This window comes from Perognathus longimembris, chromosome 9, assembly GCF_023159225.1.
Source record: "Perognathus longimembris pacificus isolate PPM17 chromosome 9, ASM2315922v1, whole genome shotgun sequence".
In the NCBI taxonomy this organism is placed as follows: domain Eukaryota; kingdom Metazoa; phylum Chordata; class Mammalia; order Rodentia; family Heteromyidae; genus Perognathus; species Perognathus longimembris.
Genome location: NC_063169.1, coordinates 4,927,928 through 4,943,424, shown reverse-complemented (window position 1 = coordinate 4,943,424; position 15,497 = coordinate 4,927,928). Strand labels below are relative to the sequence as shown.

The window sequence follows — 15,497 nt, the reverse complement described above, 5'->3', positions numbered from 1 at the left end:
GTGTGTGTGTGTGTGTGTGTGTGTGTGTGTGTGTGTGTGTGTGAGAGAGAGAGAGAGAGAGAGAGAGAGAGATGGTGGGTCTGTCTACCTACCTACCTATTTATCTAATCTAGAGAAGAACAGGAACACTCTAGGGGTGGGGTTGGGAGTTAGTAACTACCCAGATCCACTAGAGGCCTCCCTTAGGCCATGTTTCATGGTTACTATCATTTGAGTTTCCATAGTAGGGACTGACTTTGTCACTGTAAATTAAGCACATTTTATTCTGAGTACCATCCGAGTAGTTTTTTTTTTTCTTCTTCAAGGAATGTGTTATGATGTGATCTAAATGTTTCATTTTGTTCCCATAGAGGAACAACTGATGATTTATTTGCTTGTAAACAACACATAAGAATATCTTCTCTAGGGGCTGGGGATATGGCCTAGTGGCAAGAGTGCTTGCCTCGTATACATGAGGCCCTGGGTTCAATTCCCCAGCACCACATATACAGAAAATGGCCAGAAGTGGCGCTGTGGCTCAAGTGGCCGAGCGCTAGCCTTGAGCAAGAAGAAGCCAGGGACAGTGCTCGGGCCCTGAGTCCAATCCCCAGGACTGGCCCCCCCCCCAAAAAAAAAATAAATAAAAAAAAATAAAATATATTCTATTATATAAAAAAAAGAATATCTTCTCTAAATAAACCTTGAGTAAGAGTAATTGTAGAATATTACTATATGAGATTAAATGTATCATTTACAACACAAAGATATTTGGGTTAAAATGATTGCTTTAACATATTGTATTTAACTGTTGCCTAGTTTATATTTCTGGTGGTATGCCTCATTTAAGATCTTTTTAAGCTATACATTGAAAATTGTACATATTTCTTACATCTTAAAAATAAGCTTTCTACTGTCAAAAGCCCATATGAGAATGTTAAAAAATCTTTTAGATTTAGTATTTGGGGTGAGTTAGGAAAATCAATGTATTTTTATTTGGCACTATTTCTAAAGTAGCTTGACCTTCTAAAGAAGTTGGGTAGAACAACTTATTCTGTCTGATAAGAACAGTCTGTTGATCTTTCCAGAGTAGTAATGCTGTGAATTTGGACCTTGATCCTACTGGATAAGTCATCTTTCCAGTAGACTGTGTTTGTCATGATTGCACCCAATTAATTGGAACAAGTTTTGGGCGCCTGGATACTGCAGTGGCATGTGACTGTGGTATTTGTTGCCCTGCTCAGTTGCTCCTAAGGTATAAGGGCTGGAAGTTTTGTGTATTTCGTTCACTGCTAGACCCTTGATGCTCGGGAATGGTACCTAGAACATAGTAGATGCTCCTTATGTATTTCCTGAATGAGCTTGTGGAATTTAAAATGTAACTTGTAGTATTTAATTTTTTTCAGTAAAAGAAACTGAAGGAAGATATTAGTTATTTCTGTAGGAAAAAACAAAAACATTGAAAGTTATTTCTCCTGTCAACTAGTCTATTGTTGATATGGCTTATATTTTAAAGAAGACTGAACCTACCTTTATGTGATTTATTTCATTTTACTTACTTATTTTTGTGTCAGTACTGGTCCTTGAAGTCAGGGCCTGGGTGCTTTCCTTTAGCTTTTTCACTTAAGGCTAGCCTCTACCACTTGTACCACAGCTCCAATTCCCACCTTTTGCTGGTTAGAGATAAGCATCTCAAGGACTTTCCTGCCCAGATTGGCTTTGAACTGTGATTCTTAGATCTCAACATCTTGAGTAACTAGGATTATAGGTGTGAGCTACCAGACCTTGGCTTTTTTGTTTTGTTTTGTTTTGTTAAATTGTAGCCCAAGCATCATTATTTGTTTTTTATACTAGCTATTGGATTAATTTGTAGATATACATATTCTAGTTATTACAAATGAGGGAAACCTTGCAGCCTGTGTTTCTTTGGGCCTGGCTTACTTTGCTTATCATAAGTTTTTCCAAGTCTTTCCATATCCTTATGAATGGGACAATGGCATTCTTTCTGATGGAAGCATAGAATTCCATTGTGCATATATACCACATTTTCTTGATTCGTTCTTCCACTGAGGGGCATCTGGATTGATTCTATACCTAGCTATTGTAAGTAATGCTGCAGTGAACATGGTTGTGCTGGCGGTATTAGTGTGGGCTGGTTTGTGGATATTCTTAGGAGAGGTCATAGTGGCTCTATAGCTATGTGCATTTGGGCATATAAAATGATGCTTATCAAAATGAACTCCAAGATATGGAAGCAAGAATTTTTTTTTAATTGTACTGCTGCAGTTATTTCTATTTTCATTCTTTTTTCTCCTTTAGTTTATTCCCTATTGCCATTATTTTTTAAATTTCTGTACCCTTTGTCATGTATATAAATTTATCTGATTTGGGGAAGGGAAGTGGAATCACAGAAATGGTGGGACAAAGAGTGAACCAATTCAGCAGTGATACTAGATACTGTGTTTGAAATGAACTTGGGAGGTTGGGGGGGCTGGAAAGTGAGAGAAATGAGGACAGGGGTAATACTGTTCCAAAAAAATGTACTCATCACCTTACTTACATAACTAACCCTTCAGTAACCACCTTTACAGTAAAATTTAAATGGAAAAAAATTACAGCCCAAAGTTTCTCAAGCAAAGATTGTACAGACTCTGCAGTTATTTTAGATGTGATACAATCACTGGTTTGGAATCTGATTTGAATGCATTGTGAAAATATAAAAGCTATTTGCAATAAAATGTGTTAGTGGAAAGGGTGGTTGGTACTTCTTGGTTATGTCTACTTTGCCAAGTGTTTGGTCAGAACCATGTATGTTCTGATTTAGTCCTCTCAGTTACAGTATGTGCTAATAATTATTATTTCTGTTTTAGAGAGAAGGAAATCAAGTTGAAGAAAGGTTAGAAACTTCCCTAAGTCAGTAGGCTCAACCTTAGGTCTTAAATTCCTAACTTGATATTATCATAATATAATAAGGCCTCTTGCTAGAATGTTTATCTTACAAATAAATTATTTTATGCATTAAAATTATTATGTGATGGTTTTATGGATGATATACTTCTAAATTTGAGTTTGTGATTCTTTTACATTTGCCAACTTGTATAATGCTTTAGAAAAATGTATATGACATTCCTAAATGTTATATAAACCCTGTAAATCAAACTACCATGTTTTCTTTCACTTAGTATTTTTTATATTTTATATTTTTTTTGTTTCTCATTGGAAGTGGATTAACTAAAATTAAGTTGTACAGTTACTTCTATTTCTAATCTTGATTGATGCATTTTTGAGGTGCCACTTTATATACTTAAATTGTTTGAGTTTGACTGAAGATTTTTAATTCATTTTAATCATTTGCTTTTGTGATCGTAAATATAGCCGTGAAAAAAGAAATCGGTTACTTTTTTCCTCGGTGAAAAAGTATGCTTGTGCACTTAGTTAAGCATTTTAGGTAGAATGTAAGCAATCCAGATCCGTCAACTTTTTGTTCTTTTCTTTGGCCACTTAATTTCCATTGTAAGTGTGCTTACACTTACAAAACTGTAGCAGTTAGCTTGTAGCTGGGAAGGTTGTTTTCTTGTCTTTTCCTGTCATAATCAAATCCTAGTTTCTTTTTTTTTTGTTATTGTCAGAGATAATTTAGATTAAATATCCATTGATAATTAGGTCTAGGAAGGTTCTGTAAAAAGGAAATTACTTGTGCAATTTCTTTGAATATTGGAAACATTTTACTAGTCATGGAGAAGTAATCTGCCCTCCCTGACACCCCATTCGAATGTTTCCTTCCTGTTTTGGTTCATCTCTCCACTTATTTTATGTTCTTTTTCAGTTGTTAAACAGTTCTCTTCTTTTTGTCCGTGGGAGTAGAATGGGATGGGCTTCTGGGGATTGAAGAGGCCCCAGTACTCTTTAATGATGACAACGAGCTCTGTTATATGCATCTTTCTTCCCTCCCTCCCTCCCTCCCTCCCTCCCTCCCTCCCTCCCTCCCTCCCTCCTTCCCTTTCCTTCTTCCTTCCCTTCCTCCCTCCCTCTCTCTGTCTTTTTCTTCTTTCTTTCTTTCTTTTTTTGTTTTGTGCCAGCAAGGGGTTTGAACTATTCATGTTTATTCTGCTCATGGTTGGTGCTCTTATCACTTGAGCTGTACCTCTAGTCTGGCATTTTGCTGGTTCATTGGAGAAAAGAGTCTTAAAGACTTGCCTTTTATGTTGGCTTTGAACTGGATCCTCAGATCTCATCCTCCTGAGTTGCTAGGATTACAGGCGTGACCTATCAGTGGTGCAGGCAAGAGAGCAATTTACCTGTTCCAACTTTTCAATATCTTATTGTTAATGCTATAAATTATTATAATTTTCCTGTTTTCTTTCTTTTTTTTTTTTTTGAGGATGGCATATAAGAAATTAAAAGTAAAACTTAAGCCTGGTGCTGGTAGCTCACAGCTGTAACCCTGCTACTCAGGCTGAGATCTGAGAATCGCAGTTTGAATCCAGCCTGGGCAGGAAAATCTGTAAGACTTTTTTTTTTTTTAAGAATTCTTAAAAAAATTAATTTTATTTATCTTTTGTTTATGTGGTACCAGGGAATGGAACCCAGAACCTCATGTATGCTAGGCAAACACTCTACCACTAAGCCACCTTTCCAGCCCCCTCTGTAAGACTCTTATCTCCACTAACCTACCCAAAAAGCTGGAAGTGGAGCTGTGACTCAAGTGGTAGAGCCCTAGCATTGAGCAAAAACAAAGCTCAGGGCAGCACCCACACCCTGAGTTCAAGCCCCAGGACTGGCACACACAGCCACACAAAAGTGAAATTCAAAAAAAATTAAAAATCTATAGCATAAAATCAAGAGTATAGTAAGAGCTATGTTATTATGCAAAGCCAAAGCTTCCCTCCTTTTCTCTACCCCTTAACTAGTCATTTTAGTCATTTCTGTATTTTATTCTTCTGATGGCTAGTTTCCTTATTTCTAAACAATACAGCCTTTTCTGCCATAATGATATATGTGTGTGTGTATGTGTGAATATACATGTATGTGTATGTATGTGTGTGTGTATGTGATGTGCTGTGTGTGTTTATTTTTTGTGCCAAGCCTTGACGTTTCTACCAATGCTCAGTAAAAATTACAGGGTTTATGGGGGAAAAATTAGGTTGGGCAGACCATTTAAAATCTCCACAACTTTGTAATGAGAGTAAGAAAGGGTTTGTTACTGGAGTCAGGATGGATGGAGCCTGTTGAGTTACGGAGTTAAGGGCAAGATTCATCAAACTTGGGGGAACCATGTAATAAACACTTCTAAAACAGAGCAGATGGGCCTGTGTGAGCCAAGAGGCCGAGCGGATGGGGCTGCATCCTCCAGGGCTGGAGTCAGCGCTGTGGTTCTGCATTGCCTTGTACTTTGTTGCCTAGTGGCACAAGACATGAATGTGCTGGGGCAAATTGCAAGGATTTGCCAACACGTCCTGGTTAGTTGCTGCCTCCTCTGAATGAAAAACACGTTTTATGCGTATGCCAGGAAAATGCACTCACCCTGACCAGTCTGTTCGCCTATGCAGATTTGGTTGAAAGAGCCTTGGCTATGGTAGAGACTGGAAAACAGTTTCCTTTTTATGTTACCTAGAGGAAGTAGGATTCATACTTAGGGAACTATTATTAAAACATGGAGAATATGTTTAAAAGGTTTGTTCACAAGTTAGAGAGGTCAACTCAGGAGAAATTCGTGCTCATACAAACACGTGTGTGTGCTTCAGTATCCGTGTCATCAGTGTCTCCATCTTTCATCAGTTTCAATTGGTGGTTGTTTTTCTTAAGACAGGTTTTCACATTATGCACTCCAGATTGGTTTCTCACTCTAGGTCCTCCTGCTCAGCCTCTCAAAGTCTAGGGTTTTTACCACCGTGCCTATTGACTGGTCAACTTTGCATATTACTTATTCAATATTAAAACATAGTTTACTTTAATGTACTTGTAGTGCCTATTGTCTCTTCAGTGTATTTCCTCTGATCACCTTTCTGTTTGTTTTGTGTTGTTCCTAGGGCTTGAACTCAGGGCCTAGGTGCTGTCGCTTAGCTTTGTTGCTGTTCCTCTTGTGTAGCTGAGATGATAGATGTGAGGTACCTGCACCAGTCTTGATTAACTCCTGATTTTAAATTACTTGTCTTATTCTCAACAGGTTGTTCCAGTAACTTCTCAGTACCTCTTGACTTCTCGTTATGTCAAAATGTGATATTAACACCCTGTACTCCTGTTGTTCACCTGTCTCCCTTCCTTTCCAGTGTCCATTTTCTGCCTACTGTGTATGTATTGCCAAGGTAGATAAAATTATATTGTTATTTAATCATAATTATATTTTCTATATTTATAGTTTATTCCCAAAGTTAACAATTCAAGTATTGTTTTGGAAAAACAAGTCTTCTTTACTCCCCAAATGACCAGATGACTAACGTTTTAATTTTTTGTGCCATAAAAGGAGATGCTCTTGGTATCATGATCAAATAGATTGCTTTTTCTTTATTGTTCAATCAAGTCTTGCCATAATTTACATGCTTCTTATTTTGGGCCACAACATTCTCTTTTCTTTGATGCTAGTCTTGGGTCTTGAACTCAGGGTGCTGTCCCTGAGCTTCTTTTGCTCAAGGCTAGCACTCTACCACACAGCACCACTTCTGGTTTGTTTTGAGTAGTTTATTGGAGATAAGAGTCTCACAGACTTTCCTGCCTGGGCTGGTTCTGATCTGTGATCTTCAGATCTCAGACTTTTTGAGTAGCTAGGATTATAGGCGTGAACTACCAACATCTGGCCACAACATTCTTCTAGGTCCTTTTGGATTTATTTTTCCTAGAGTTTCAGGTTGCCTTCCACTTTTTCTCCTTGTGTATTCTCTCCTGGAGTCTGCTTTGACTCCTTCCACTTCAGAGCTTGGTGTGTGTGTGTGTGTGTGTGTGTGTGTGTGTGTGTGTGTGTGTGTGTATACATGTGCATGCGTGTGTGTGTGTGTGTGTGTGTGCGCACACATGCTGGTGCTGGGGAACTCTGGGCCAGGATGCCGTCCCTTTTCTGATATTTTACCATTTGAACCACAGCTCCACTTCCAGCTTTTTGCAGGTTAATTGGAGATGAGTGTCTCACAGACATTCCTGCCCTAGTTGACTTGGAACCAGGATCCTCATATCACACACAGCCTTCTGAGGAACTAGGATTACTGATGTGAGCTACTGGCCCCCAGATCATTCCTATTCCTCCTCCTCCTCCTCCTCCTCCTCCTCCTCCTCCTCCTCCTCCTCCTCCTCCTCCTCCTCCTCCTCCTCCTCCTCCTCCCTCCTCCTCCTCCTCCTCCTCCTCCTCCTCCTCCTCCCCTCCCCTCCCCCTCCTCCCTCGCCCCTCCTCCCCCCTCCTCCCCCCTCCTCCCTCCTCCCCCCCTTGTATTCTTTTGTTGTAAAAACAACATACATACTTACCCTGTAACATGATATTATGATTGATGTTCTGAATTATATTCAGCATTAGGAAGACATTCATGTCTATTCCAGATGGTGTGCTTGCAATACAATCTTGCTCCTTAAAGCAATGAGTGGAGCAAACTCTCAGACATCACCTAGCTTAGCCCCCTATACTGTTAGATAAATGAACTTTTGCTCTTCTTCTTTACTGAAAGCTGCTGGGCACTTTGCTTCTAATCATTAATTTCCCTTGGATTATAATGACATTACTAATCTTGTCATTAACTTGTCTTCCGTAAGGTTATTTTTCTATTAATTTTAAATTGCTGATGTTAGATTTGGGAAACAATCAGATTGGAAATGATCCCTTTCTTGGTGCTTGCTGTTTATTTCTTTGCTCATTTCAACCATACCTTGTTTAGGAGTTTTTGTTAGCTGAAGCATCACTGAACCTCAAATTTTGATACTATTTCATTGTAGCTTGACATTTTCCAAACATTTCTTTCACTGGATTGGTAGGGAGGAAAAAGTGCTCTTTTCTTTTTTTGTTTTTGCCAGTCCTGGGCCTTGGACTCAGGGCCTGAGCACTGTCCCTGGCTTCCTTTTGCTCTGCCACTTGAGCCACAGCGCCACTTCTGTATATGTGGCCGTTTTCTGTATATGTGGTGCTGGGGAATCGAACCCAGGGCCTCATGTATACGAGGCAAGCTCTCTTTTACCACTAGGCCATATCCCCAGCCCCTAGTGCTCTTTTCTTTAGTGCTCTTTTCTTTTTTCTTTGTTTCCTTTTTTGGATTGAGATATTGAGGTGTGACAGATACCATATATAGTCACAGTACGACAAGTTCCAGTGCTAGGGACTGGAACGATTAATCTTATTGGTGTGAATTACTTGCGACAGTTCTGATGTCTCTCAGTGTGGCTGAGCTCTTCCAGGGGACCTGGGTGCTCCTTCCAGAGGGTGGAGGGGGATTGACTGATCTGTCAAATAGTCTTTTATCTGTGAGTCTAGTTTCTCATTAGTCGTTCTGTGCAAAAGGATAGATGGGTTGGAGATGTTACAGATTTGGGGAGAGGGTAGTTTGTTTTTACTTAGTCTCTCTAGGGATGATGAGAAGCTTATTTTGAAGGATGGAATTTTAAGGGAGTCTGACAACTTCAGTTTCCATGTGGCTGAAAACTTTTGGCAATTGAGAAAGGTTTCACAACTCTGTGTTGGAGCCAGACTTTCCTTCCAGTGGCCACACTGCTGTTGGGGAACTGGGTACATGGGTCATTGCACCCCTGCTGTCAGGTCAGCTACACATGGAATGTCAATGCCATGCATGTTGAAAGATGCTCACTCTTCCGTCCTGTATTTCTGCATTTTAATCCAGCCACCCATGTTTGCCCCAGGCCTAGGGGTATATTTGCTGTATTTGCTTCCAAGCCTATACCATCATAAAGTTACAATGCTGCCATATTGGTGTTGAGAGTCAGGTGCATGGGTTGTATTGCTTTGGTTTTCGTTGGAAAAATAATGAAGGGGAGCTAGACATGTCCTGCAGTGGGACATGGGACACTTGGCCACTCAGCTCCTTCTGGACTTTTCCCATAGAATGACACAACCAAGTTTTCTTGTGGTACCCTGTTCTGGTTGTTTCTTATATTGACCAGAAACTTGTTTTTCTCACCTACTGGTTCTTTTTTTTTTTTGGCCAGTCCTGGGCCGTGAACTCAGGGCCTGAGCATTGTCCCTGGCTTCTTTTTGCTCAAGGCTAGCACTCTGCCACTTGAGCTACAGCGCCACTTCTGGCCATTTTCTGTATATGTGGTGCTGAGGAATCGAACCCAGGGCCTCATGTATATGAGGCAAGCACTCTTGCCACTAGGCCATATTCCCAGCCCACCTACTGGTTCTTACTCTTCCCTGTTGTGTGATTATGTGTATAGCTGTTTCTGCACAAACCTTCTGCAAATATTTGAAGACAGCTCCCAAGTCTCCTCCTAGTCTTCTCATTTCTAGGCCAGTCACCACAGTCCATTTTTGTTGTGGTTTTGCTTTCCCTTTCTGTGGTTACAGATACTTGTGGTCTGAAACTACTAAATGGAAAATTCCAGAAATCATGAAGAGGTTTGAAGTTGTGCATCCTTCTGAGTAACATGATGAAATCTCATACTGTCCTACTCTGTCCCACCCAGGACGTGAATCATCTTTTGGTTATTCATGATATGATTTGAATACTATTCGTACTGTACGTGCATCCAACCTGTTAGTCACTGATTACTTGGACCATATTAATTGTAGTGCTTATGTTCAATTAGGCCTTATTTTACTTGATAATAACACTAATGAAGATGAGAATAGCAGCGACTGAGACACCAGGATATAGCATACACAAGGAAGGATTGAGTCAGTATACTGTTCCAGAGGTATGTAGGAAAAATGGTACTCTATGAAGAATTCAGATATGGAATTTTCCCTTGGTTTTGGACATGCACTGGGTTCCTCCGATGTGTCCCCAGGATAGGAGGGGGAGCCACTGTATCCCATCATTCCTTTCAGCTGTTGTTTAAATCTGCTGGTTTCCACATTCCTCACAATTCTGATTAGTGTTCCCTGGCCAGACTCTCAATAGCCAGAGACCTTTTCAACCGAGAGGGGGTTTAAAAATGGCTGGTTAGATGAGACCCGACTAGCTGTCTATTTAGCAGGCTGTTTCTTCTGAGGCCTGGCTGCCATCATGACCTAGCATGGAGATCTGTGCTTTTCATGCTTCTGTTTTGGAATGCTGAGAAGGCAGTGAGTTTCTTGTCAGTGAGTGTATTAAGCAAATGCATGTATTTCAGGGATGTTACAAGTACCACCTAGTAGCGAATGCACTGGGAGGGTCGTGTCCTACCAAACAATTAAAGTGGCTATGAGATTTTTGTAGTTCTTTCCTGCAGTATCACTTATAAAATGTAGGGCATATTGCAGTGTATACTTTGTAGAATATACCCAAGTGAAATATTCCTCCTGGGAAGGGACATTTTAATGCTTTCAGTTTCTGAATGAACTTGTTGACATATTTTGCATGTGTGAAAGACTGCCTCTTTGATTAAAAACTTTTTTTTTTTTTTGCCAGTCCTGGGCCTTGGACTCAGGGCCTGAGCACTGTCCCTGGCTTCTTCCCGCTCAAGGCTAGCACTCTGCCACGTGAGCCACAGCGCCGCTTCTGGCCGTTTTTTCTGTATATGTGGTGCTGGGGAATCGAACCCAGGGCCTCGTGTATCCGAGGCAGGCACTCTTGCCACTAGGCCATATCCCCAGCCCCTGATTAAAAACTTTTATTTCACAAAAATAACATTGGAATTCCCTCTTCACATCATCATGATAGAGCTATACATTTTCTCTCTGTTGGCAGGTAATAATCACTTACTCTGTTGTATAGTCAACATTTAGAGTGATGAAGTAAACTTTCGGAAACCTTTTAAGAACTTCAGTTTTGTTTTAAGCATAATTTTTGCCATTACCCACTGCTCACGTTGGGTATTTTCCAGGACAAGGTGATCTCTGTTAGATACCATCAGACATTTACCAAATTTATATATTTGTAAAGGGAATCTTAAAAATGAAGCCTTTGACATGTATATGGATGATACTTTAAGTTTGGCTAATTTATGTCAGTAAAAGTGTGTGTGTGTGTGTGTGTGTGTGTGTGTGTGTGTGTGTGTGTGCTGGTCCTAGGACTTGAACTCAGGGCCTGAGCACTGTCACTTAGTTTTTTTTTTTTTTTTTGTAAAGGCTAGTGCTCTACCACTTGAGCCACAGCTCCACTTCTGGCTTTTGGGAGGTTAATTGGAGATAAGAGCCTCATGGACCTCCTTGCCCAGCCGTCTTTGAAACACAGAGCGCTCAGCCTCTTAGCTAGGATTATAGGCATGAGCCACTGGTGTCTAGTAATTCCTTAGTGACATGTTATCAATATTCAATCTAGTGAGCAGTGTTTTTTTGTTTTTTAATGTGGCTATAGTGAGCTATCGACTCCAATAATATGTTGTACATAAGGGTATTGAGTGAGAAGCTTTTTGTGTTTCAAAGAGAGGATATTATAAAGCCAGAATATCTCAAGTAAATTGTGGTCTGTGACAGCTCCACCGTTGGGGAAAGAAGCTCATGGAAACTTCCATGACTATTAATCTTGATAGAGAACATGCTGGGTCTTGTTGAATTGTGGCCTTGTGCCATCTTATCAAGGAATGATCCATTTGCTTTTGGGCTCACTAATGAAAATGAAGCTGGAAGGACTGGATGGGTGGTAGCCTGGGTCCTTTGACATGCATAAAGTGTGAGTCATGAATATTTCCTATTCTTTATTATTATTATTATTATTATTTTTTTTTTTTTGGCCAGTCCTGGGCCTTGGACTCAGGGCCTGAGCACTGTCCCTGGCTTCTTCCCGCTCAAGGCTAGCACTCTACCACTTGAGCCACAGCGCCGCTTCTGGCCGTTTTCTGTATATGTGGTGCTGGGGAATCGAACCTAGGGCCTCGTGTATCCGAGGCAGGCACTCTTGCCACTAGGCTATATCCCCAGCCCCTCTTTATTATTTTTTTTTAACCAGTTGTCTCCCCAAAGTTTCTCACAAGAAATATACAATTAGGGCTCGACTTTGCTTGGATCACTTGCCTTGTTTGGGTGAAGGAGTGAGAAGGAGTTGCGGCTGGAGCTGTTGTCCTTTTTCCTGTAGCAGATATGCCAAAGCCTTTTCTCAGCATAGCCTGACACACACCTTCCTTCTTGTGCTACCATTAAGCATATCACACTGGCTTTTGTGGGCCCCTCGACTGTGGCAGGCTGTAGGCTCTGGTTGGAAAGCAGAGTGCTAGGCATGGAGAGGAATCTCTAGACTTGACTTTCCCACTGGTGCTGGATGACCTTGGTGACTGAGTCAGTCTCCTTTTCCATTTTCTTTCTTGCTTTATAAAATTAGGATGTTTCTCTTTTTTTTCTCCCTAGTATTAAGAAATGAAAGTTTACAACCTTTAAGAAAGGGTAATTAAGAATTTCTTGATTGAATTAGCATTTATCTACATACCTCAGTTAGTATAGTGGCTCCCCCTTATCAATGGAGGAATAGTCCCAGACTCTCAAGGGGAGGCTTGACTCTGGACAGTACTCTTTTCTATCAGTACAACTTATGTCCTGTAGAGCATACCTGGGACAGAGTTTAATTTATTAATTAGCCATAGCAAAAGATCATTGTTGTAAGCTATATGGATGTAGTTCCTCTCTTTTAAATTATCTGCTGGTAGTTTATCTATTGATAAGATGAGATGCCCGTGCCCATATGTACATGCTTAGACGAAGTGAGGTTAATGCCACACATACTGTAACACAGGGCTGGGCTTCTGCTGAACTTCCAACTGTGTGTGAGGAGATGGGTCATCAAACCATGCTTTCAGTTGATTATGAGCACATGAAATCACACAAAGCAAAAAACAATGCAGATCAGGAGAGTGATACACTGTATCGATGGGATGGCTTCCTAGATTACTCAAGTAAACGAAGCAAAAATGCTCCGAAAATGCATTTGATATGTATTCTAGATGGTCTATGTTAAACAAAAGATGTAAGTTCTGTCAATCTCTTTTTTGGGGAGAGCAATATGGTTATTATATTGTCCACGAAAATTGTGCTATGGACTTTGAGGACTTCAGAGGACATTGAGGGACTGCTGAATCCAGTGAGCCCTTAAACTCTTTGGAGAAGTCTTGATGATTCATGTTCTCACTTTTTCATCTGATTTTTTTTTTTAAGTAGTGGATGAATAATGTTGACTCTGGAAAAATTTTTGTTTCTTGTATACATATACTTAATTCTAGTTTTTAATATCTCAAAAGTCAAGGATCTCTTTAAAATCCTGCTGCCCAATTAGCCTTCCCCTTGTCATATCTGAGCCTCTGGACAAGTAGATTTCAGCAGTCTGTACTCTACTCTAAAGTTTTTATTGTGACTTATTCTTAAATGAGTGTATAATGTCCTGTAGGTAATCGTATGTTTTTAATGGTCTTAAAAACATTGTGCTTGAGGTAACAATGTTCCTGTAGTCTGATGTGAGAATCTTTTTATTTATTTATTTTTTTGCCAGTCCTGGGCCTTGGACTCAGGGCCTGAGCACTGTCCCTGGCTTCTTTTTGCTCAAGGCTAGCACTCTGCCACTTGAGCTGCAGTGCCACTTCTGGCCATTTTCTGTATATGTGGTGCTGGGGAATCGAACCGAGGGCTTCATGTATACAAGGCAAGCGCTCTTGCCACTAGGCCATATCCCCAGCCCGAATCTTTTTATTTTTGTTTTGTGTTGGTACTAGCGCTTGAACCCAAGGCCTTGAGCTCTTGCTTGTTTTTTCCTTCAAGGCTGGTGCCCTACCACTCAAGCCACACCTCCACTTCCTGATTTGAGAATCTTTTTGTAAAGGAATTGGATTAAAGATGGCACTATCTCCTCCCTGTGAGTCACTGTTGTTCTTTTGCTTTTTAATTCACTTGAGCCAAGGACAGGACCTAAGGCAGGAAGCAGAGCTGTTCTTGATTCTGGGTTGAGAGCAGTTGCTGTTGCCAACCCCCCATGACTCTCTGCCCTTTGGAATGACATTGGTGCTTTCCGAACAAGCTGCAATGACCTTCCAAATAATGTATAACACAAATTTGTAAGACATCTTCCCCCATCAGATGTAATGTTCCATCACTTGAGAATACGTTTAAAGTGATCTCTCACAGGAAAGTCTGGAAATGCTTGAAGGGACCAGGAATGTGGTCATGCCATTAGAAAATGCAAAGCCCTCTCCCAGTTCTAGGTGAGAACATACAATGGTTCATTTAAATTTTGTTTTCATGATGTCTAAATTATTTAGAAAATGTGTGGATAGAAATGAAAGGCTTCACTGAGCTGAAGTCTCTTTGGAATGTCACTTAATTTTTGTTTCCAAGATTCAGAGACTATATAAGCAGAGTATGCAGTGAGGTGTGGTTCATTTCCTTGAATATTTAGTAACTGATCTAATTGTTTGTATTACATTATTATACCTAATAGGTAGAAATCAGTTTCCTAAAGGAATTTTTGAAAGCAGCAATCTAAACCTGGGTCTCCAAAAACACCAGCCCCGAATTTCTACGATGAGGTACAGCTGGAAGATTTGTCCTGACAGCAGTTTCTTTGTATATGCATGCTTTGCTCTCGGTCTTCTGTTGATCTAGGAGCCGTGTGGGGCTTTGTATCCGTGTGGCTGGTCAAACTAGACCTGAACCATGTGTGCAGAGATCTGAGTTGAACTTCTTGTGTGTGGTCCTCCTGGACCCTCAGAACATTTCAGAACTTGGTTCTCTTTTCTGCTGGATTAGAGTTAGAAAATGAACACTGGAGGGCTACAATGTGAGGGATCGGACCACAGTGCTGCCCGAGAGAGCTGGGTCTGGGAGGTGGAGCATCCTCGCAGAAGCCTGGTACCTGCCTCATAGTTCTTTAGTGTAAGGACCGGGCTCCAAAATACTCCACAAGGCAGCTGAAGTGAGTAGTAGGATCCCTTGAAGGCATTCCCATCCAAACTCTGTTCATTCTGCATGTTCTTTGGGTAATGAGAAGCATGTGTTTCAGATAGGGAGGACATGGAAGTGAAGAGAACACAAAGTATTTTGTTCTATGGAAGCTCAGGTTCTATTTGTGGAGACCGTCAATAAACTATATAGTAATAAATGTCAGATCAGGTCACGGTAAATACTATGAAGGACAAATGACGCAGCAGCATAAATGGAAACACTGTGTGAGGTGGTTGACCACTGATGATTGCTCGAAGCTTTTTAGGCAGATACTTCTTTAAGTAGTGGAGCAAAAGAAGCACCATTTAACAAAGCAGTTTATGAACACACTGTCTCTTGATCAGTGTCACTCATTTCAACATTTTCACCCCCCTTCAACTTACCCTTTTCCTTACTTCTCTTAATTTTGTGGTATATACATGGAGTTCTTGACTTTCAGCAGATATTTCATGAAAGAGGACTTGAAAGAATTCTGTGTTACGAACAGTCAGCCGCATCAGTAGCGTGAGCACAAGGCTGGAGGCAGGAA

The 15,497-nt window shown here is 40.6% G+C and overlaps 1 protein-coding gene and 1 long non-coding RNA gene across 3 annotated transcripts in view; one reads left to right on the top strand and one right to left on the bottom strand.

The window, feature by feature from the left end:
* Positions 1–15,497, top strand: part of Bckdhb (branched chain keto acid dehydrogenase E1 subunit beta) — a 157,218-nt gene that overhangs the window by 63,126 nt on the left and 78,595 nt on the right. The window lies entirely within an intron of this gene.
* LOC125357027 lies at positions 6,544–15,423 on the bottom strand. Its single transcript, XR_007212047.1, has 4 exons — positions 14,548–15,423; positions 12,199–12,201; positions 9,471–9,483; positions 6,544–6,554 (listed from the first exon to the last, which is right to left on the bottom strand). It is a non-coding gene; the product is annotated as an uncharacterized LOC125357027 (long non-coding RNA).